A 24,305-nucleotide genomic window follows, 5' to 3' on the forward strand; every position below is an offset into this window, starting at 1 on the left:
AAAATCATCTGAATTAAATTATAATTTTTTCCTTGTGTACCTAAAGTTTTACCTTGAGTCCACTGAGGCTAATACCTGTGCATATGGAAAACAGATGCTCTCCTTCCAGATTATCGTATTCTTAATAAATCTCTGTTGCCTACGATCTGGAGCTCTAATCTAACTTCGCACATGATTACTGCTGTGATTTGGATAATTATGCCTTTTCTCAGGATATCCAATGAAAGCAACCTAAATGCCTTCTAGCATGTATGTTGGGTTGAAGTTGTGCTTAAAGTTTTTATGCCCATAGACATACGTTTCAGTTTTCTGATATGTCCTTTTAAGTCTTTTATGAGAAAGACATCTCACCAAACCTCTCATTTGAGAATGGGCCCTAAAGCGAGAGCCTAACTCTGTTTAATTTCTGTAGTTGTCAGAACTACTGATGTTTAATTTGTTTGATAAGTGCTCCCAAAGTTCTCTCCTGACAAAAATTAGAGATTCTTATTTTTTAAGCCACATTCAGAACTAGTATAGTTTGTTTAACTGATTTATCATAAAAAGATCATTCTGTTACTTGGAACACAAAGTAAATTGAAAAAATGATTATACATTTTTAGAATAAACTATATTTTTAGTCACATATGTAAAAACAAAAATACACATGTATAAGGAGGTGTGATGCCAATTTTACATGTGTATTTTATATACAATATTATTTTTATTTTTTCAAATATAAATTGTTTGTTTTTTTCAAATATTTCTGTTGCTTCATTCTCTCTTTCTTTTCACTCTGAAATTACAGTTCCACGTATCTACACCATTTAATATTATGGATTGAATTCTCCATTTTTTTAAAAAAAGAAATTATGTTAATTTTTGCATTTTAGTTGGGGTAATGTTGATTGATGTATCTTTTATTTCATTACATTTTTCCATTGTTGTACTGAGTCTACTGATGAGTCTGCCAAAGAAATTCTTTATTTATGTTACTGTGATTGATTTCTAGGATTTTCATTTTGTTCCTACACTTTTCATGTCTCTGCTGAATGTATTTGTCTGATCTTGCATATTGTATATTTTTCTGATTATATTACTTGACATTTTAATCATAGTTATTTTAATGGCTCAGTCTGAGTTTCCACATCTGTGGAATATCTAATTCTGGTTCTGATAATTTCTTTCACTCATTAGGATCTCTTTTTTTCTTCTCTTGCGGTATACCATAGAAACTTTTGGCCAAATCCAGACATGTAAAGGATGATAGGTAATATAGTCAATATTCTTTTTTACATGTATAAGTTAGAAATTTTTCTTTCTGTTAAGCCTTCATTGTGGGAGTTCACTAATTTAGCAATGAATTGGGCTGGGTTCGAAGTTTATGTTGATATGATTGCCAAATTAAAGGTCTTTTGTTTCTATGGGTACAAGATACTTCAAAATCCTTCAGTAACATACTGTTTCTGTTTTCTCACTTAGATTTGGGTCTATTCATTGCTCTCGAAAAAAAAGTCTACTTTCGTTGTATGCCCAGGCTGTATCCCTCTATTATTTTTACTAAAGTCTTGTTACCAGAGTGTTTGAAATGGGCTTGTCTTCTCTGATGTTCTGATGAAACCTCAGTCTCAGGCAGGACTACGAACCAAAGTCCCTTGAGTATGGACATCACAAGTATCCCTGACCTTTCTTTGGGAATAGAGCTTTATTTCCCTTTATTCCACGAACATACCACAATAGGTATCAATGTCTTCAAGCTATGAAACAAGTACTCTTTACAGTTTATTTTAAGGCATGTATTACCTAAGTAAGGTAGGAAAGATGACTCTGGGTAGATACTATAGTGGGGCCTTCTATTTGCCTCTCAACAGCTGTAGAAATTTCTACAGTGCCTAAAAATACAGACTTATAATTCCTCTGTTGTTCTTTTTCTATAACAAATATTGCTTAGATAGGTCTGAGCAGATTTCAGCAATAACTGTTCTTTCTCTGCTCCACAAGTACCATGGTGGGAGGACAGTTGTGTGAATTCTACTCAATTTTCTCTTTGAGATATTGATGGTGTTCATGGAAGAAAAGCTGTAAGAGATGGGGATTATCCTACGTCTGTGGAACCCATGGGCCTCACATTTTCAATCTAAATCATGCTGGGCTTTAAGCAATCAATTAAACATTTTTAGTTTAACCTTCTTATCAGCTTATACGCCATGCTGTAAGATCTACCTTGGGTAAGCAGATACTTAGATTCTGTTTATTTCTCCAGATACCTATCTCTCTTCAAGTTGTGTAATCACAGTTCTTTGACTGGTTCGTGAAAAACTGCTAATTAGTAGTTTGTTAAGATTTTGTCCTTGGATTAAAATTTTAAAAATGTTCCTTCCAGCTGTTCACATGTCTGAGCTAAAACTGTACTTACAAATTAACTTTAATATTCCAGAAAAGTTATTATCATACAGACTACACTAAGGATTTTGACATTTTTTATTTAGGGAAACTTGTGTTTGTTAACTAGTTTTCTAAGCCTTATTTGTTTATCTATTAAATGGTGACAATATTCCCTGCAAAAAACAGATTGATACACCCTGTGGGTAATAAATATACAAAGTATAAATGTCAACTGGGAATCTCTGCCTTTTGACATTTGGTTAAAATTGCCCTGGATGTCTAACCTTCTCATATATGGAAACATAACCTCTTACTAACAGTTATGTAAATTCCAAGAGGTCTTTCAATTGCTATTTTTCCACTCAAGTATGTCATTCCAAGTGTGAAATTTAACTTTGTTTCAAAACTCTACTAAATTGGAATTCTACTTAAAATACAAAGGAATAAAGTTCCTAACAAAATGATTCTCCTGAAAATAGCAGCTAAAATTCTGGACAAAGTATAAGATATAATTATGATTTTTCTAGAAACCAAACAAAAGCAAGCAGAGGTTCCAGAGAGTCAGAACTTCAGGCAAGAGATTGTAAGGTGAGACAAAACTTTACCTCTACTTTTTTAGGGTCCTGCTAGGCCTCAGTAAATTGACATAAGATAGATTAAAGGAGAAAACACACTAATTTAATATAAGTATTATGTGACAGGAGAGCCCTCATAAAAAAATGAAGATCTAAAAAAGTGATAAAACCTAAATGCTCTTTTATTAGGTTGAGCAAAGGAAGACAATTATGGAAAAATAAATAAATCCTGAGGGAAGGCATAAAGAAAGTAAAAATTATTTTAACAAGGTGTGTTTGAACGGAATTATCTCAGCTATGACTCCCCATTGAAAAATATTTCTTTTCTGCTGGTACAGAGAGGATATCTTTCACATGGAAGTTTTTATCTAGTGTTTTCAGGAAGAAACGGGAAGATCAGAATGCCCTTCATTTTTCTGACATTTTTCAAGTGCTTTTAAATGAAAATGATTCTGTACCAAGGTGGGGGATAGTCTGACAAAATTCAAGACCATAGCACAAAAACCAACAGCAACAACAACAACACCTTTTCTATTTTGTTTTGAGTTTTAGAGAGGAGGGCAAAAGGTGGCTAAAAATTTGATAGCATACCCTATCTTCTTTCTGCATAGAGGAGCTCAGGGTAGTAGACTAAAGAAATCAGGGCCACTGGATACTTAGAAGGACACATCAGAAAAAAGGTGCCAGGAAAAGGGAGCCTCTGATTCTCAGTAAAAGGAAATATCCTTGGTCTCATAAAGGCATCTGTGCATGTATGGCACAAACAAAATTTAACTAATATCGATGGCATAAAAATTTTAAGTGAACTAAAACAGAAGTTTCAGTTCAAGATGACAAACTAGAAGCAGCTAGTAGACACTTCTTCTAAGGAGATGAATCAAAACAGAGAGTAAATATTTATACTTTGAATAGATTACCTAAAAGAGCACAATGGAATGTATCAGAGAAGTAATGGGAATCATGAAAATCAAAGCAGAATAAAGTGAGGATGTCTAGTGAGCTGAGATCTTGGGAAGCCAGGAGCAGATTCAGTGAAGGAGTTAGTGAGTGACCTCCCTGAGCTCCACAGACTTTTAAATCCTAGCAATTGAAGAGCCTCCTCGACACTCCCTCAACTTCTAACCTCCAGTAAAACACACGGAGCTGCCTAGAGATGGGGAAGAGGCATTACTCAAGCCCATATGGAATTCTACAGGATTCTGATTCCTGAACAGCTGCTACTGTTGCAGTGCCAGGGGAGGGAGAAGGAAGGCCAGGTACTTTTGTGCACCTCAAAGATGGATACTGCTATTGCTGCTGTGGGACACAGGAGCAGGAAGACAGTGTACCTTACAACTACCAGCCTTTGCTACTCCCACTAAAGCAGTGTTTGTCGTGGGAGGGCTGCCTTCCATTGGGTAGGGTTGCAGCTAAAATGCTCTGGCAGGGAAAGAGGTGCTGTGCTGCAGGTCAATTCAATAAATGCTGCTAGAAAACTTGGGTATGTATATGCAGAAGACTGAAACTAGATTTTTATCTCTCACTCTATACAAAAATTAACTCAAGATGAATTAAAGACATAAATGTAAGACCTGAAACTATAAAGCACAAAAAAGAAGGGAAGGAAGAACTGTTCAGGACATTGGCCTAGACAAAGAATTTATGGCTAAAACTTCAAAACCAAATGCAACAAAAACTAAAAAGCTGCTGCATAACAAAAGAAATAGTCAACAGAATAAACAGCTAATAGAGAGTGGAAGACAGTATTTCCAAACTAGGGCCTAGTATACAGAATATACAAGGCACTCAAACATTTCAGCAGTAAAAGACAAAAAAAAAAAAATTAAAAAGTGGTCAAAAGACATGGACAGATATTTCTCAAAAAAAGATATATAAATGGCCAATAAACATGAAAAATACTCAACATCATGAATTATCAGGAAAATGTAATTTAAAACCACAATGATATGCCATCTTATAATAGGATAGCAATCGCTAAAAAGTCAAAAAACAGGATAAGCACAGTGACTCACACCTGATATCCTAGCACTTTGGGAGGCCAAGGTGGGCAGATCATAAGGTCAGGAGTTGGAGGCCAGCCTGGCCAATATGGCTAAAGCTCATCTCTACTAAAAATACAAAAATTAGCCAGACATGGTGGCAGGTGCCTGTAGTCCCAGCTACTCGGAAGGCTGAGGCAGGAGAATCGCTTCAACCCTGGAGGCAGAAGTTGCAGTGAGCCAAGATTGCATGGTGACAGACCGAGACTCCATCTCAAAAAAAAAAAAAAAAAATCAGAAACCAGTCAATGTTGGTGAGGATGTGGAGAAAAGGGAATGCTTATATATTGGTAGTGAGAATATAAATTAGTATAACATGTTTGGAAAGCAGCAGTATAGAGATTTCTCAAAGAACTAAAAATAGAACTATCATTTCACCCAGCAACCCCACTACTGCATATGTACCCAAAGGAAAATAAATTGTTAAATCAAAAAAAATCTGCATGTATCTATTATTATTGAAGCACACTATTCACAATAGCAAAGCCATGTAATCAACCTAAGTATTCATTAATGGATATGTGGATAAAGAAAACATACATATATATCATGAAATACTACACAGTCATAGAATACTATGTATTCATGTGGCCTCAATAAAGATGGATCTGGAGGCCTTTATTTTAAGTGAAATAACTCGGAAATAGACAGTCAAACACCACAAGTTCTTAATAAGTGGGAAGTAAACAATGGGTACACATGGACATAAAGAGGGAAATAATAGACACTAGGAACTCAAAAAGGGAAAAGTCTGGGAGAGGAATTAGGTTTGAAAAATTACATATTGAGCACAACTGATGGTAGATGCAGCCCATCTGGAGTGACTGCTGTGAAGACACCAGCTGCAGAGGAGGAGGTGGTGCTAGGGCTGTGTGCTCCAGGGTGCAGGGAAGAGCCAGAAGGAAGCTACACTATATTCTGAGATGAAGGGGTGTGGTCCCTGCCCTCTTGGGGAGAACCGCAGCCATCCAGCCATGGCTGTGGACCCGGGCATCCCTGTGCTCTCTGGGGCCTGGGAAGCCCCTCTCCTCCATAGGCTGGAAGGTGTCTGCTCCTGCTGCCCAGCCTTACCCAGCACCCACTCAGATTTTAGAGAAAATCTGAGGCCAAGCCTGGGCACTGTTGCCAGCTGGCCATGTGTGCACATTATCCAGGCAGTGCTGACACTCCAGCCCCTTGCCACCATGGCCTCTTCAGACTTTGGGCATCAATGAGCATGAGAGGTAGGCTGAGTGGTGGCTTAGGACAGCTTGGTGTGGGCCTGCAGGAGCCCCTTGGCATGAACAGCCTAGCCGCTGTGGGCACAGTGGATAGCAGGTTAATCACTGAAGGAGACAGGCTCCTGGGTAGAAAGGGGCAGACGTGGGGAAACCCTACCTTCAAGCCAGGGAAAGTTTTAAGCCTGGGGGCCTGGCTCTAAGTACTGCAGACCAAACTGGGAACTTATGGTGCTTTTCTAGGCCCACCCATGGTTGCCCATGAACCAAACAGCATCACCTCCATGCCTCTGAAGCCCATAAAAACCTTAAATTCAGCCAGACTTGGACAGACAAGAGTATGACCTGCTGCAGATAGGAGATACCCACTTTGGGTCTCCTTTTGACTGATGTCTGCAGAAGATGGAATGACCTGCCTGCAAATAGAAGCCAACCACTTGGGGCTCCTGAGAGCTGTACTGTCACTTAATAAAGCACCTCTTTGCCTCACTCACACTCCAGTTGTCTGCATACATCATTCTTCCTAGAAGTGGGATAAAGGCTTGCACCTGCTAAATGACAAGAATGAAAGAGCTGTAACACAAAAAGGGCTTAAACATGTTTCCATCCCTGCTCACCACATTGCAAGCCATGAGAGGGAAAGAAGAGCTGTGGCCCTTTGGCGGGGCACAGACCCAGGGGCTGGGCCAGGGTTGTGACACCGTCTACGGGGCTCTGCAGTTTCTCGTGTCTCCAATCTTCCAGGCCAAGTCAGCAGAACAAGCCCAGTGGGCCCGAGCAAAACTCAGGCAGACACCCCTGGCCAGAAAGTCTTCTTGTGAAAGTGACTCCCAAAGATCCCATGACATATTGCTCACTGTTTGTGTGATGGGTACACTAGAAGCCCAAACTCTCTCACTATGGGAAGACCTAAATAAGTTGAGATGACAATTTTCCCAAATGTATATATATAAATGTATTACAATTTCTGTTAAAGTTCCAATTGCCATGTCAAAATTGACAAAGTGATTTTAAAATTTATACAGAAATTTAAATAAAGTAGAAAAGTTTACATCATTTATTTATGAAAGATAAAGCTTGAGAACTTACACTACCTAATTTTGAAGTGATTATACAGGTAATCAAGAAAATGTGCTATAGGTTAAAGTATAAATACATAGATCAATGCAACAGAGAGTTCAGAGATAGATTTACACATACATAGCTGCTGGTTTTTGACAATGTTGCCAAGGTAATTCAATGGAGTAAGAAAAATCATTTCAATAAATGGAGCTGAGAAATCTGTATATCCATATGGAAAAATTGAAACTCAAATTTATCTTCCTCCATGTACAAAAATTAACATGAAATGCATCATATACCTAAATACAAAGGCTAAAATTATAAAACTACTAGATGAAAATGTAGGAGAAAATCTTTTGCTACAGAGAGTAGGCATAAATTTCTTAGAGAGAACCCCCAAGACACCGAGAATAAAAATATAAAGTTGACAAAAACTGCAAGTATAAAAACATAAAAGTGAATAAATTAACTTTTTTCTAAATTAAAAGCTTTTGCTCTTCAAAATGCACTATCAAGGAATTTTTTTAAAAAACGACAATCCACAGAGTGAGAGAAAATATTTGCAATTTATAAATCTCATAAATGACTTACTTACTGAATCTATCTATCTAGGGTTCTTAAAACAATACAAAGTATTAGTATAATTTTAACTAAGAAAAACAATTATAGTGGTTAAAATACTTTAATAGATAACTCATGCAAGAAGATATATGGATGGCCAATGAGCACATAAAATGGTGTTCAACAGCTTATTAGAAAATGAAAATTAAAATCACAATTAGGTATCACTACTAGAACAGTAAAATAATAATTACTGATAAGTGTTGACAAGATTATAGAATAACTAGAATTTCCATACATTGTTTGCAGATATATGTAACTATAAAGTTGAAAATGGAAATTTCTTAAGTTAAACACCTACTTTCATAAAACCTGTCACTGTGCTAAGTCATATATGTCAAAACTAGAGTTATGCTAATCATTAATAGTTGAAACTTATTCATTTGTAATATATGGGTGTCATAATATCTATCCTGTCATCTTACATTGCTTTTGTAAAAATTAAAGAAGATAATGTATATAAAAGCATTTATTAGGTCTAAGATGCTAGAAAATACAATATTAATCTTATTTATTACAAAGCATACAGTATGGATAATAAAATGGATACTTGTTTGAGAAAATGTAATGATGTCTCAAAGTCTGGTTACAAACTCTAAAATACATTCAAGGAAAAGTATTCATCAACTGGAATTGCATTTGTAGAGGAGAATAAATTGCTTATTTAAAGGAAATTATTATTATTTTCAGTATCTTTATGGTACTTTTTTTCACTTACTGCTTCATAATATTTGAAAATGAACAGAAATACTGCTATGCTCCACATAACACAATCTTAAAACCTTTTAGCTTCTTTGACTTTGTCAACTCAATTTAAAATACCTTAGTTTGTTCCTCATTAAGTACCTTTTCATCTTAGTCACTCTGCTCATCTTCATCTCTATGCCACAGCAATTGCTGACAGATCCAGGCTGTCACCTGGAAGAGTGGAAAAAGCACAGTTGTGATGGAGTGGAACAAAAACAGGAAGCTCAGTTCAGTAAACCAAGTTTCTGTCCCAGTTTTTTAGTGGGTGAAACACACTCCACAGGGTTATTAATATGCATCTTAGTCTCTTCATTTTTAAGACAAAGTGATTGAACTAGGTGATTCCAGATGTACTTTTTAGTTGTTTCTTTAATTACCTATTGTCTAGGATAAAAAATAAAGAGAAATAAGAATGTAAATGTTCCACTTTCCCTTGTGTCTGATATTTTTCTGTCCTATTGTTTATAAACTTTAGGTGTATTTTTATTGATATGGATCTTTATTTTGAAATTTGACACACATGCAGAAATGTCATCACTTTAAGACATATGCATTTATTCCATTAATGCTGAAATTTCTCATTGATATTTTTAATGTTTTATGATTTATAGTAACTTTATAGTCAGTATTTCATGTATTTTTAAGAACTATATGGTATAAACTTGTCTATTAGTCAACAAAGCAAGATGTAATGGACCACTGTATTCATTTAATCTAAGTCATTATTGTTTATGTGATAAACCATCATATTTTTAGATCATGATGAAATTTAAAACAAAACAAAACACTGCCAAGTATAATTGCCATATCATTTATTGTAGAATACATCACAATTTCAGGGATGTTAAAGAATGAAAGATATGTGCATTAGAATCAAGAAAATAAGGTTTTATTAAAACATACATCAATTTACTTTTTATTTGATAAAGTTATAACAAATGATTCTAAATGTATGTTATTTTACTCTTCTTTTAAAATTATCAGTATTTCACTCCCAGTCATGAAAACACTTGAGATTAGTTTTTAAAATTTGTTTTGAAAATGTCATTTTAAAAGAATCTTCTATGTAGTTTTTTTTAATGTACTCAAGGCAACTCCATAATATGTATAATTTTTAAGTGGCCTGACATATACTAAAGCCTCTGTAGTGATGTCTTAACCAGTTGCTTGTGCTTGGTCTATACAGTTTCATGTCCACATAAATGAGAAATAGGCTTCTAACTGTTCCTTTCCTGAGAGGCGATGCCTATTATATAAGTTGTGAAACTGCCTAAAAGATTTAATTCTTGTAGAGTTCCAGTCAGGCCCAGAGACAAAATAATTTAAAAGACATCCTGTTCATAACCCAATATTCCTTAAGATTTTTCACTCGTCAATTCTCTATAGACATATGCTTCTAAAATTGCCAACAGATCTCAAAACTCTTCTATCTCAGCTAATCAATTCTCCTTTGAAATTACTTCCTTTCCTACACGTGGAGGCAACTTAAAAATTCTTCTGCCTAAAATTCATTTCTTTACCATGTCCCCTTAGCTAAATTGTACTCATATTTTAATATTCTACTTTATCTTGTTTGTGAAGCTTTTTAAAAAGTTTCTAAAACTTTATTTTTGCTTTCAATGTATGATTTATTCTCCAAATTACAATGTTCATCAAAATATATTACAATTATTGCTTCAAAGTATAGAGTATTTGTTTTCTCTTATTACTGTAACAAATTACCATGAAATCAATGGCTTTTGACCATACAACTGTACTATCTAATAGTTATGGAGGTGAGAAGTCTAGAATGGGCCAGAAGGACTGTATTCATTAGAGAGTCTCTAGGAAATAATTAATTCCCATCTTTTCCAGGTTCTGGAGGCTGCCTGCATTCCTTAACTCATGGCCATGCATAAATCTCACTTTTGTTTCTGCTGCTCCATCTCCTTCTTTGACTGATCCTCCTGCCTCCCTCTTATAATGACCCTCATGATTACATTGGACCCACCCAGATCATCGAGAATACCCTCACCATCTCAGGATCAGTAACTGAAGCACATCGGAAAAGTCTCTTTTCCTGTGTAAGGTAACATGCTAGTAGACTGTGGGGATTAGAATGTGAACATCCTTGTGGGGCCACTATTCTACCTATCACATTAACCTTCCCTACTGAACTTTGAGATTTAGAATGTCTTATGACCGAAATTTTGTCCCGACAAAATTCGTGTGTTGGAGTTTTATCCCCCAATGTGACTGTATTCAGAAAAGGGCAACTGAAAAGGTAATTAAACAGGATCATGATGGTGGGGCCCTAATCCAGTAGAACTGTGTCTTTATAACAAGTGGAAGAGACACTATGAGCATGCATACAAGGAAGAAAAGCCATATGAGGACACAGCTATCTACAAGCCAAGGAAAGAGGCTTTAAGAGAAACCAAGCCTGCTAACACCTTAATCTTGAACTTCCAGTCTCCATAACTGTGAAAAAATAAATTTATGTTGTTGAAGCCACTCAGTTCATGGTATTTTGTAATGGCAGACCTAGCTGAATAATATGTTTATTCATTTTTTAAATTTTAGCATTTAGCTTCGTGACTATGCTAAAAAAGAAAAAAAAAAGGCAGATATGAAATTTATAGAAACAAACATTTTTACAAAAAAGTATTTTTAAGAAAATTTAAAATGGTTTTAGATTGGCACTGAACATTTAATCTAATGCTAAAGTTGGTCATTCATATTAGTTACTTATCATGAAAACCTTTTCCTATTTAGGGTAAATATTTATTCACATTCAAGGTTGTTACCCTTCTATATCCTTTACAGGATGATAGGTTGAGGGAAATATTCCCTTTTATGCTGCTAACTCAGGAACTTTGTGCGTGTGGGTCTTGGGTCTTTACTGTGCTAATTACAATAGGTGACTTCATGAGATCTGGACCCCAGAAATGAGCTGGTTTTCTGTGAAATGTTCTACTACTAATTTTAACTGCTGTCATAGTCTCAGGAAAAGTTATGCAAGCAGAGGCCATGTTTAAATTTGCCAAGGCTTCCTGGCATGGAGGACTTCAAGAGGGCCTGTTTCCCTTTGTTTCTTCCAGAGTACAGTTAAAGGACTTTCAGGACAGTGGGACAGCCTCGCAGATAAGTGCAGGGTCTTCTTGCTTGGGCAAGGTATTGGGTTCAGCCTGTGTCCACCTGATAGAGCTGGGGAACTGGAGAACATGAGAAGGTGTCTGCCATGTCCCACCTAGATTTCTTTTCTTTTCTTTTTTTTTTTTTTTGCAGACAGAGTCTTACTCTGTCATCAAGCTGGAGTGTAGTGGCATGACCTTGGCTTACTGCAACCTCCGCCTCCCAGGTTCAAGTGATTCTGCTGCCTCAGCCTCCTGAGTAGCCAGGATTACAGGCACATGCCACCACACCCAGCTAATGTTTGTAATTTTAGTAGAGACAAGGTTTCACCATGTTGGCCACAATTGTCTTGATCTCTTGACCTTGAGACCAGCGCGCCTCGGCCTCCCAAAGTGCTAGGATTACAAGCCTCAAGCCACTACGTCCAGCTGATTTCTTTAACCTGTTGTGTTATCTCCGGATACCCAAGAGACCACCAACAATCAGAAACATAGTAAGAGAAAAACATTTCTAATCTCATATTTTCAAAATTGATCCCATAAATCACAGATGATAATCTTTCTTCTTCATACGTTCTCCCCAGATCAACTTGATACACAGTACACACACTCTCCCTCTCTCCATTAACTATACTGCTCTGTAAAACTCCTCATGTCATCTTTCTGACCTGCAATATAGTTTACCTTCTGCATTGGGGCAGGGATGCAAGGGTGAAATGAACATGAAATTTTAGTTTTAAGTAAGAATTCTTCAACCTGAAGATGTATTTGCTGAAACTAGCATTCATAAGTATTGAGGGAGCTTGCATGAGTATAATGTGGAAGACACTTACGAGAATGTGAAGGGAAAAACTGAACCCATCATTCTGCTTCATTTGTTTCAAAACAAGTAAATATTTTAAGTATTTGTGAAATGAAAGAATGATGAATAAATTAACTTGTAATTATCATAAAATATAGTTGAAAAAGTTATAAAATCACCTCCCTGATATATATGTAAAAATCAGTTGCAGAATGGAAGTTTGATAAAAACATCTAGGGAAACTTGACAGACTGGTATGTTCCTGTTGTCTTCACCTTCAACTTTTTGTCTCAGATTTTTGCTACTATCATTAGAAGAAGTGTTATTCCTATGCCCTGATTTCTCCAACTTGAATCTAATAAATATGAAGTAGCTTGCATTTCAGAACACACCAAAACGTTTTAAAACTCTTTCAGAATAAAGTCAAGGAGAGGCAAGACGCTCCTTCTCATCTTCAAAGCACCCACATTCAGTCTTTTGGAATAAATTTATCTCCGTCTTTCTTCATTCAATTTTTCCAATGTGCCTACAATTTATCATTTTGGAAAACAGTCAGGCTTACCTTTCATTCTTAATTTATTCTGAAATCTTAATTGATTGAATCATTATTTTATGTATTAATAATTTGTAAATGTATATCCATAGCTTCCATGATTTTATTGCAATTCCAATATTCACCATGTTATTCCTGTCCACTAATTTTTTAAAAATTTATTTTGTATTATACTTTAAGTACTGGGATACATGTGCAGAACGTGCAGCTTTGTTACATAGGTATACATGTATTATGGTGTTTTGCTGCACCCATCGACTCCTCATCTACATTAGGTATTTCTCCTAATGCTATCCCTCCCCTAGCCCCCACAACCCCTGACAGGCCCCAGTGTGTGATGTTCCCCTCCCTGTGTCCATGTGTTCTCATTGTTCAACTCCCATTTATGAGTGAGAACATGCAGGGTTTGGTTTCCTGTTCTTGTGTTAGTTTGCTGATAATGATGGTTTCCAACTTCATCCATGTCCCTGAAAAGGACATGAACTCATTTTTTATGGCTGCATAGTGTTCCATGGTATACATGTGCCACATTTTCTTTTACCAGTCTATCATGGATAGGCATTTGGGTTGGTTCCAAGTCTTTGCTATTATGAATAGTGCTGCAATAAACATACGTATACATGTGTCTTTATAGAATAATTTATAATCCTTTGGGTATATAACTATTAATGGGATTGCTGGGTCAAATGGTATTTCTGGTTCTTAATCCTTGAGGAATTGCCACAATGTCTTCCACAATGGCTGAACTAACTTACACTCCCAACAGAGTAAAAGCATTCATATTTCTCCACATCCTCTCCAGCATCTGTTGTTTCCTGACTTTTTAATGATCACCATTCTAACTGGTGAGAGATAGTATCTCATTGTGGTTTTGATTTGCATTTCCCTCATGACCAGTGATGATGAGCTTTATTTCATGTTTGTTGACAAAATAAATGTCTTCGTTTGAGAAGTATCTGTTCATATCCTTCATCTAATTTTTCTCTTGTAAATTTGACTAAGTTTCTTGTAGAGTCTGAATATTAGCCCTTTGTCCAATGGATAGATTGCAAAAATGTTCTCCCACTGTGTAGGTTACCTGTTCACTCTTATGATAGTTTCTTTTGCTGTGCAGAAGTTCTTTAATTGATCCTATTTGTCAATTTTGGCTTTTGTTACCATTGCTTTAGGTGTTTTAGTCATGAAGTCTTTGCTCATGCCTATGTCCTGAATGGTATTGCCTAGGTTTTCTTCTATGGTTTTTATGGTTTTAGGTTTTACATTTAAGTCTTTAATCCATCTGGAGTTAATTTTTGTATAAGGTATAAGGAAGGGGTCCAGTTTCAGTTTACTGCCCATGGCTAGCCAGTTTTCCCAACACCATTTATTAACTAGGGAATGCTTTGTCCATTGCTTGTTTTTTTGGGTTTGTCAAAGACCAGATGTTGTAGGTGTGTGGCGTTATTTCTGAGGCCTCTGTTTGTTCCATTTGTCTATATATTTGTTTTGGTACCAGTACCATGCTGTTTTGCTTACTGTAGCCTCATAGTATTGTTTGAAGTCAGGTAGTGTGATGCCTCCAGCTTTGTTCTTTTTGCTTAGGATTATCTTGGCTATATGGGCTCTTTTTTGTTTCCATGTGAAATATAAAGTAGTTTTTTTCTAATTCTGTGAAGAAAGTCAATGGTAGATTGATGGGGATAGCATTGAATCTATTAATTACTTTGGACAGTATTGTCATTTTCACAATATTGATTATTTCTATCCATGAGTATAGAATGTTTTTCCATTTGTTTGTGTCCTCTCTTATTTTCTTGAGAAGTTGTTCGTAGTTCTCCTTGAAAAGGTATTTCACATCCCTTGTACGTTTTATTCCTAGTTATTTTATTCTCTTTGTAGCAATTGTGAATGGCAATAAACTAGAAAATCTAGAAGAAATGGATAAATTCCTAGATACATACGCCTTCTCAAGACTAAACTAGGAAGAAATCAAATCCCTGAGTAGAACAATAACAATTTCTGAAATTGAGGCAGTAATTAATAGCCTACCAACCAAAGAAAAAAAAAGCCCAGGAGCAAACAGATTTACAGCCGAATTCTATCAGAGGTACAATGAGGAGCTGGTCCCTTTCCTTCTGAAACTATTCCAAACAAAAGAAAAAGAGGAACTTCTCCCTAACTCATAGTAATATTAGGTTAACTATGCTCTTTCGGGTTTATTTTATAATGCCAGCATCGTCCTGATACCAAACCTGCCAGAGACACAACAACAACAACAAAATTTCAGGCCAAAATCCCTGATGAACTTCGATGCAAACATCATCAATAAAATATTGGCAAACTGAATTCAGCAGCACAAGCTTATCCACCACAATTAAGTTGGCTTCATCCCTGGGATGCAAGGCTGGTTCAACTTAGGTAAATCAATAAACGTAATCCATCACATAAACGGAACCAAAGACAAAAACCACATAATTATCTCAATATATGCAGAAATGGCCTTCGATAAAATTCAACATCCTTCATGCTAAAAACTCTCAATAAACTAGGAGTTGATAGAACACATCTCAAAATAATACGAGCTATTTATGACAAACCCACAGCCAATATCATACTGAATGGGCAAAAACTGGAAGCACTCCCTGTGAAAACCAGCACAAGATAAAGATGCCCTCTCTCACCACTCCTATTCAACATAATATTGGAAGTTCTGGACAGGGCAATCAGGCAAGAAAAAGAAATAAAGGTGTTTGAATCGGAAGAGAAGACATCAAATTGTCTCTGTTTGCAGATGACATGATTGTATATTTAGAAAACCCCATTATCTCAGCCCAAAATCTCTTTAAGCTGATAAGCAACTTCAGCAAAGTCTCAGGATAAAAAATCAATGTGCAAAACTCACAAGCATTCCTATACACCAATAATAGACAAGTAGAGAATCACACTAATTCTTACATTGCAGAAACTTAACTAATATACCCGACATCTGCGTTATTTGTTTAGTTGGAAGTCCTTGTGTGAAAGATGTCATGTAAAAACTAAAGCAAGTATAAAATATGAAGATTGTAAAATCTATTTATATAGTCGGCTGAAAATTAACATAATTTATTTTTTGCTTATTAGAAATGGCTAACAAGGCCAGCAAGTACATTTCCACAAAATATGACATAAATTATAATATCACTTAAAAAATAGCAATGTATTCTTGGGTCACCTGTTAAATGCTATGCATCAATACAATTTTAATCAATCAAAAAGAATCACAGTAACTTTCAAACTAATGTAACAACCCTAAATAGTTTTACTAACGCATGTTACTTCAATTTGAAATACTAAAAATGAATATATCTCTGCTTCACAAGGTAACTTTTTACTTATTATACTGTGTGTTAAGCTATGTTTGCAGAGAATTTTCATGTAGTTCCAAATTTTCAGCAAAGCACATATGGAGTAAATTCTAATTTTAAAACCTTATTTTAAACACAGAGGATCTACATTTAAAGGTTTCATTCAGCTTTTTAAATTATAATTCTTAAAATTTATTAGTTCTAAATTTTAGAAGCTGAACAAATTAAGGACAAAACTGAAATAGATAAACTGATAGCTAAACATAAGATACTTGAAACAGATCTATAAAATATATATAACTAACTTGAATATTACTATTGAAAATAGAGTAGAATTAAGGTACTATGAAACATAACTCAATCTGGGAGACACATTAATCTCACCTTGATAAAGAACATCAAATCCTCCACCAGAATTGGTATTTTTCCTGCCAAAAAGACTGCATCCATTTATCAGTAAAATATTTTGACTCAGAAATTGGTATTCTAAAAATAGTTAGAATCACAAGGCAAATACAATACTAGAAAATATGAATTCCCAGGATGACTTAAAGGGCAAAGTTCCTGCCCTTTTTACAAAGAAAAAACCAAAGGTAAAAGCTAACAGGACACCAAGAGGTAAAGAATTTCTTGCAATGACTTAAGTAATCATGAACAGCTGACTTGTCATTCACTCACTTCAAAGAATAAACACTCCAGCCCTATAAGACAGTACAAATTCATATGCCCAAAGTTAAAAATAAAACAAAACAAAAAACTATACCATTAGATGACTTAAGGCAAATCTAAAATGCTTTTCAAAAATATTTATGTCAATCATTTTATGATATCTTGACTATAATAAACATTTAGCAGAATGGTCATTTTCCTCATATTTCACATTGTACAATTAGAAAATAGACCAAACCCCTAAGAAAGACTTTAAGTATTTTCATTCAATGAATGTTACAACTTTGTCATTCTTTTCATAGTCTTAATATTCTATTTTAACCATTTTCAGCTATGTGGTTTTTATGCAGTGTATTTGTTGGATCACTGCTTGCTAGTATGACTTTCTCTCACTTTCTTCACCTTTTCCTCTCTGTGTGTGTCTCTCCCTTTTCTCTGTTTTTTTTGTTTGTTTGTTTGTTTGTTTCTCTCTCTTTCCACACACATAAGTATATGTACATACACACATATGCAGGTCTACTCAAATAAGTTAATGTATTCATATATTTCTATGTTGTCTGACTCACCTAGACACTGGATAGTTATTTCAAGCTTTAACTTGAGGCTCTGATTATACTGGACTCTCCCTCTCATGCTAAATAACCATTAAACTAAAAAATAAAATAAAATAAAGAAAGAAAGAAACAGTACAGATGGAATGGGCAAAGGTAGAAACTGTCTTAGTACCAGACCTTTAGAGACCTTGTACGTGTGGAGGAGTGTCAGAGTTACTGACAAAGGCTCAAATGTGAGACTCAGTGACTGAAGCTCAGCCTAAGGTTGAGGCTGAAAGAGTGTAACAGAGGATGCCATCACTGAACCACATGCCCAGGCTAACAAGTAACCATCAGAAGTACACAACAAAAGTTGATTATTGGAGGCAGGGATAACAGCCTAGAGAGACTAGCTCTCTGAGGCACAAAATCATCACGATTACCTAAAGCTGGAAGAAAAACTAGAAACATTGAACAAAATCCTCTGGGAATCTAGTGTAACTATAAGCATGGGACAGTCAAGGAATTTGAGGTCAGTAGAGTAATTATTGTAACAAAAGCAAGGATAAAACACTAACCCAGCTTGGTTCCTGATTACGTTTGCAAAAGCCACCATACTAATGACTTGGCAAAAAAAAAAGCATGCCCATTTTGAGGCATAAACACTATTTAGATCTATCTCTGTTATTCTCCATGTGATAAACAGCTTTCATCCAAAAATTATGAAACAAAGTAAGAAACAGTAACACGTGCGAGGCCAGGTGTGGTGGCTGACGCCTGTGATCCCAGCACTTTGGGAGGCCGAGGCGAATGGATCATTAGGTCAGGAGTTCAAGACCAGCCTAGCCAACATAGTGAAAACCCATCTCTACTAAAAATACAAAAATTAGCCTGGCATGATGGCACGCACTTGTAGTCCCAGCTACTCAGGAGGCTGAGGCAGGAGAATCGCTTGAACCCGGGAGGTAGAGGTTGTGGTAGCTGAGATCGTGCCACTGCACTCCAGCCTGGGCAATAGAGCTAGACTCCCTCTAAAAAATAATAGTAACAAAAGTGATGGGAAATCAACTAAAGCAGACTCAGATATGACCAAGATATTGGATCTTTCATACAGGGAATTTAAAATACTATGACTAATACATCAAAGGCTATAGTGGAAAAGATAACCGGTGTGTAAAAATAATAGGAAATATCAAAAAAGTAATGAGAACTATAAGTAGTAATAAAAATTACATGCTGGAGGAAAATTACATGCTAGAAAATTTAAAAATGTAATGGTTCAGAAATGTAGAACGCCTTCAACAGGATTGTTAGTAGACTTGACACTCCATCTCAAGTGAACTTAAAGATGTAGAAACGGTATGCAAACTGAACACAAAGAGGGAAAAAATGTGAAAATAAAACACAAAGAAAAGAGTACACAAGAACTTCAGGAAAATACCAAGGAGTCTAACATACATGTAGTTGGAATCTTGAGGTGAGAGAGAGAGCAGGGAAGAAAAAGTATTTGAAAGTATGTTGGTCATGAATTTTCCCCAACATAATGGAAGGCGTTAGGCAACAGATCTATGAAGCTCAGGGCACATAATTAACATTAAATATAAACCAAAAAACACTGACAACTCACAGAAACATACTATGTGGAATTTCCTGAAGTCCAGTAATAAAGAGGAACTCTCTATGAATAACAGAGATAAAAAGGACAGAATTCATCAGACAGAACAATACAGATAAAAATAATAGTAGATTTTGTGTCAGAAACCATGCAAAAAGAATAAAATGGAATAACATCATCATTCAAGTGCTGAATAAAAAAGACAAAGTAGAGTTCAATTCAAAGAAAAAATATGTATTTCAAAATAAACGCCTATTTCTCTGATGAATAAAATTGAGAAAAGTTATTTACAAAAGAAATTTCCTAAAGTGAAGCTGATTAGATAGAATACTAGATACTAGATGAAAACTAGATCTACAAAATGTATGAAGAACACTGAAATGGTGTAATCCATAAGTATTAATTTCACTTATATGCTTAATTGTTCTCAAGATAATCATCTTTCTAAAACACAATAGAAGGACTATGTGTTTGTAATGTATAAAAATACAATATACCAGATAATTAACACAAAGTATAGAAGGGAATAATTGGGAGTGTATTATTGAGTGACACATATTACTGAAAGGTAGATTGTGATTAATTAATGATAATTTCATAAACTCTAGGATGCAAACTGAAATATATTTAAAAGAAGAATAAAAATAAAGTAATAGATGAAAAATGAAAGTTTTTATATGTCATTGCCAATACAGAACTGCAGTGTGTGTATGTAATGTTAAGGATTTTTTTTTTTCTTGATTCAAGAAGTGCATAGACAGTTTAGGTAATCGGTACTTTTGGAATAAATCAGATCTCTGAAGAAAAGAATGGAAAAAGAACAGGGCAGAAGTTCAAGTACTTCGTGTTTACTTTGTGTCTGTGTGTATGTGTAGATTATGAAAGTTGGAAAAAAGGAAAGAGCACACAGAGAAACATCAGGTTTTATAGAACTGTTATAGTCAAGGAAAGAACATTTAAGATAGAAAACATTACTTTTTTGTGATGGAAATATAATCTACACAAATGAATTTCTATTGGGACTATCAGATTTTATATATATGGTGGAAACTCTATGTTAGCACTATAAATGAGGATGAGAAACAGTTCATCCACTGACTGTGGACTAAAACAATTTTTCTAGATAAAATGGTGATGAAAGTTATAGTCATATTAAGTAGCTATGTTTGCATAGAGAATACAAATAATAATTTATATGTTGACCTTAGATATCACTCTTATTCATTACCACTCAGGTCATCATACCTCCTAAGTTATAATTAAAATTTATTGGAAATGTTATTTTTTCTTTTATCTTTTTATTTGAACCTGAATGTCTCTAAGTCTCTGGCTGGGATGCATGCATCAGCCTTTTACATGGCTTACATTAGTTTATACACCAGGTCTTCTATACACCAATTTGGCCTGTTTCTATCACTTACTTCTAATTTGGATGAAAGGTTTCAAGGGAAGAAACAATATGAGAGGAGGGATATTCTAGGATATTAATTGAAAATAACAGGAATTCAAAAAAATGTAAGAAAGACAAAATGGAGCAAGAATAACAGCTGTAGAAATAATATATATGGAATATTTATATTTTAATGAAACATTCATATGTTGATTTATATAATTTGAAAGGTTTTTTCAATAAATGGCAAATGAAAGAAAAAGAATGAAAATTTTCTTATCCAAATAAATATCTCTGTTTGAAAATTAAAATTTCACATTCTAACCAAATTAATAAGAAGAGGTTCACCAGGAAAAAGTTGAATCCCTGAATAGACCAATAACAAGGGCTGAAGTTGAGGCAGCAATTAATAGGCTACCAACTAAAAAAAGCCCAGGTCCAATGGGTTTACAGTCGAATTCTACCAGACTTACAAAGAGGAGCTAGTACTATTCCTTCTGAAACTATTCCAAACAATACAAAAAGAGGGAATCCTCCCCAACTCATTTTATGAGACCAACATCATCCTGATACCAAAACCAGGCAGAGACGCAACTAAAAAGAAAACTTCAGGCCAATATCCATGATGAACATCAATGCAAAAATCTTCAATAAAATACTGACAAACAGAATGCAACAGCAAATCAAAAAGCTTATTCATCATGATCAAGTAGACTTCATCCTATGGATGCAAGGCTGGTTCAACATACTCAAGTCTATAAATGTAATCCATCACATAAACAGAACCAAAGACAAAAACCACATGATTATCTCCATAGATGCAGAAAAGGCCTTCGACAAAATTCAGCAGCCCTTTATGCTAAAAACCCTCAATAAACTAGGCATCAATGGTACGTGTCACAAAATAATAAAAGCTATTTACGATGAATCCACAGCCAGTATCATACTGAATGGGCAAAACCTGGAAGCATTCCCTTTGAAATCTGGCACAAGACAAGGATGCCCTCTCTCACCACTCCTATTCAATATAACATTGGAAGTTCTATCCAGGGCAATCAGGCAAGAGAAAGAAATAAAGGGTATTCAAATAGGAAGAGAGGAAGTCAAATTGTCTCTATCCACAGATGACATGATTGTATATTTAGAAGAACCCATTGTCTCAGCCCAGAATTTCCTGAAACTGATAAGCAACTTCAGCAAAGCCTCAGGATACAAAATCAATGTGCAGAAATCACAAGCATTTCTATATACACCAATAACAGACAAACAGAGAGGCAAATCAAAAGTGAACTCACATTCACAATTGCTACAAAGAGAATAAAATACCTAGGAATACAACTAACAAGGGTTGTGAAGGACCTCTTCAAGGAGAACTACAAGCCACTGCTCAATGAAATAAGAGAGGACACAAACAGATGGAAAAACATCCCATGCTCATGGTTAGGAAGAATCAACATTGTGAAAATGGTCATATTGCTCAAAGTAATTTATAGATTATATGCTATCCCCATCAAGCTACCAATGACCTTCTTCACAGAACTGGAAAAAAACACTTTAAACTTCATATGGAACCAAAAGACAGCCCGCATAGCCAACACAATCCTAAGCAAAAAGAACAAAGCTGGAGGCATCACGCTGCCTGACTTCAAACTATCCTACAATATCACAGTAATTAAAAGAGCATGGTACTGGTACCAAAACGGAGACATAGACCAATGGAACAGAACAGAGGCCTTGGAGGCAACACCACACATCTACAATCATCTGATCTTTGACAAACCCAAGAAAAAGTAGCAATGGAGAAAGGATTCCCTGTTTAATAAATGAAGTTGGGAAAACTGACTAGCCATGTGCAGAAAGCAGAAACTGGACCCCTTCCTGACACCTTACACTAAAATTAACTCCAGATGGATTAAAGATCTAAACATAAGACCTAACATCATAAAAACCCTAGAAGAAAACCTAGGCAATACCATTCAAGACATAGGCATAGGCAAGGACTTCATGACTAAAACACCAAAAGCAATGGCAACAAAAGCCAAAATAGATAAATTGGATCTAATTAAACTCCAGAGCTTCTGTACAGCAAAGGAAACAATTATTAGAGTGAACCTGCAACGAAGAGAATGGGAAAAAATTTTTGCAATCTACCCATCTGACAAAGGGCTGATATCAAGAATCTATAAGGAACTAAAACAGATTTACAAGAAAAAAACAAACCCATTCAAAAGTGGGTGAAGGATATGAACAGACACTTTACAAAACAAGACATATATGAGGCCAACAAACATGAGACAATGCTCATCATCACTGGTCATTAGAGAAATGCAAATCAAAACCATATTGAAATACCATCTCACACCAGTTAGAATGGTGATCATTAAAAAATCTGGACACAACAAATGCTAGAGAGGATGTGGAAAAATAGGAACACTTTTACACTGTCGGTGGGAGTGTAAATTAGTTCCACTACTGTGGAAGACAGTGTGGTTATTCCTCAAGGACCTAGAAATAGAAATGCCATTTGACCCAGCAATTCCATTACTAGGTATATATCCAAAGAATTATAAATTGTTCTATTATAAATACGCATGCACATGTATGTTCATTGCGGCACTGTTTACAATAGCAAAGACCTCGAACCAACCCAGATGTCCATCATCAATAGACTGGATAAAGAAAATGTGGCACATATATACCATGGAATACTACGCAGCCAAAAAAATGATGAATTTGTGTCCTTCATAGGGACATGGATGAATGTGGAAACCATCATTCTCAGCAAATTGACACAAGAATAGAAAACTAAACACCATATGTTATCACTCATAGGCAGATGTTGAACAATTAGAACACATGGACATGGAGGGGAGCATCACACACTGCGGTCAGTAGTGGGGGCTAGGGGAGGGACAGCGGGGGTGGGGAGGGTGGTGAGGGATAATGAGGGGAGAAATACCAGATATAGGTGATGTGGGGATGAAGGCAGCAAACCACCTTGCCATGTATGTACCTAGGCAACAATCCTGCATGGTCTGCACATGTACCCCAGAACCTAAATTACAATAACAAAAAGAAGAGGTTCACAAGCATGTTGCACATACACACACAAAGAAAATATTCAGACAACAGTGACCAAAGGAATCCAATAGCCATTCAAGGGGAGAAAAGTATACATAAATCCATAAACAAACAAAATATACTATAGCTTTAAACTTTTCCTTTCTAGCATTAAACTTTACATGACTACTGAGCAAGACAACCAAAATCCAAATAAGAGTTTACCATTTAAGAATTCTGTGTCCAAGGATAGAAAACCAAACGCTGCATGTTCTCACTCATAGATGGGTCTTGAACAATGAGAACACGTGGACACAGGGAGGGGAGCATCACACACTGGGGCAGTTGGGGGCGGTAGGGGAGGGACAGCAGCAGGTGGGGAGGGTGGGGAGGGATAACATGGGGAGAAATGATGGATACAGTATACACCTAAAAAAAAAAAAAAGGATTCTGTGTCCAGCAAAATTGTTATTTATTTATGAATTTAGGCATATAAAGTCTTTCTTTATGGAAACAAATGGAAAATATGATATACAGGTACCATTTGTGATTTAGATACTAAAGTATATGTAACAAAAACAATAAAAAAATCAAAATCATGACATCATCTGTGAAGAAA

This window comes from Aotus nancymaae, unplaced genomic scaffold (genome assembly GCF_030222135.1).
Source record: "Aotus nancymaae isolate 86718 unplaced genomic scaffold, 86718_ANA_hifiasm-v0.15.2.pri h1tg000011l, whole genome shotgun sequence".
NCBI classification, from domain to species: Eukaryota; Metazoa; Chordata; class Mammalia; order Primates; family Aotidae; genus Aotus; species Aotus nancymaae.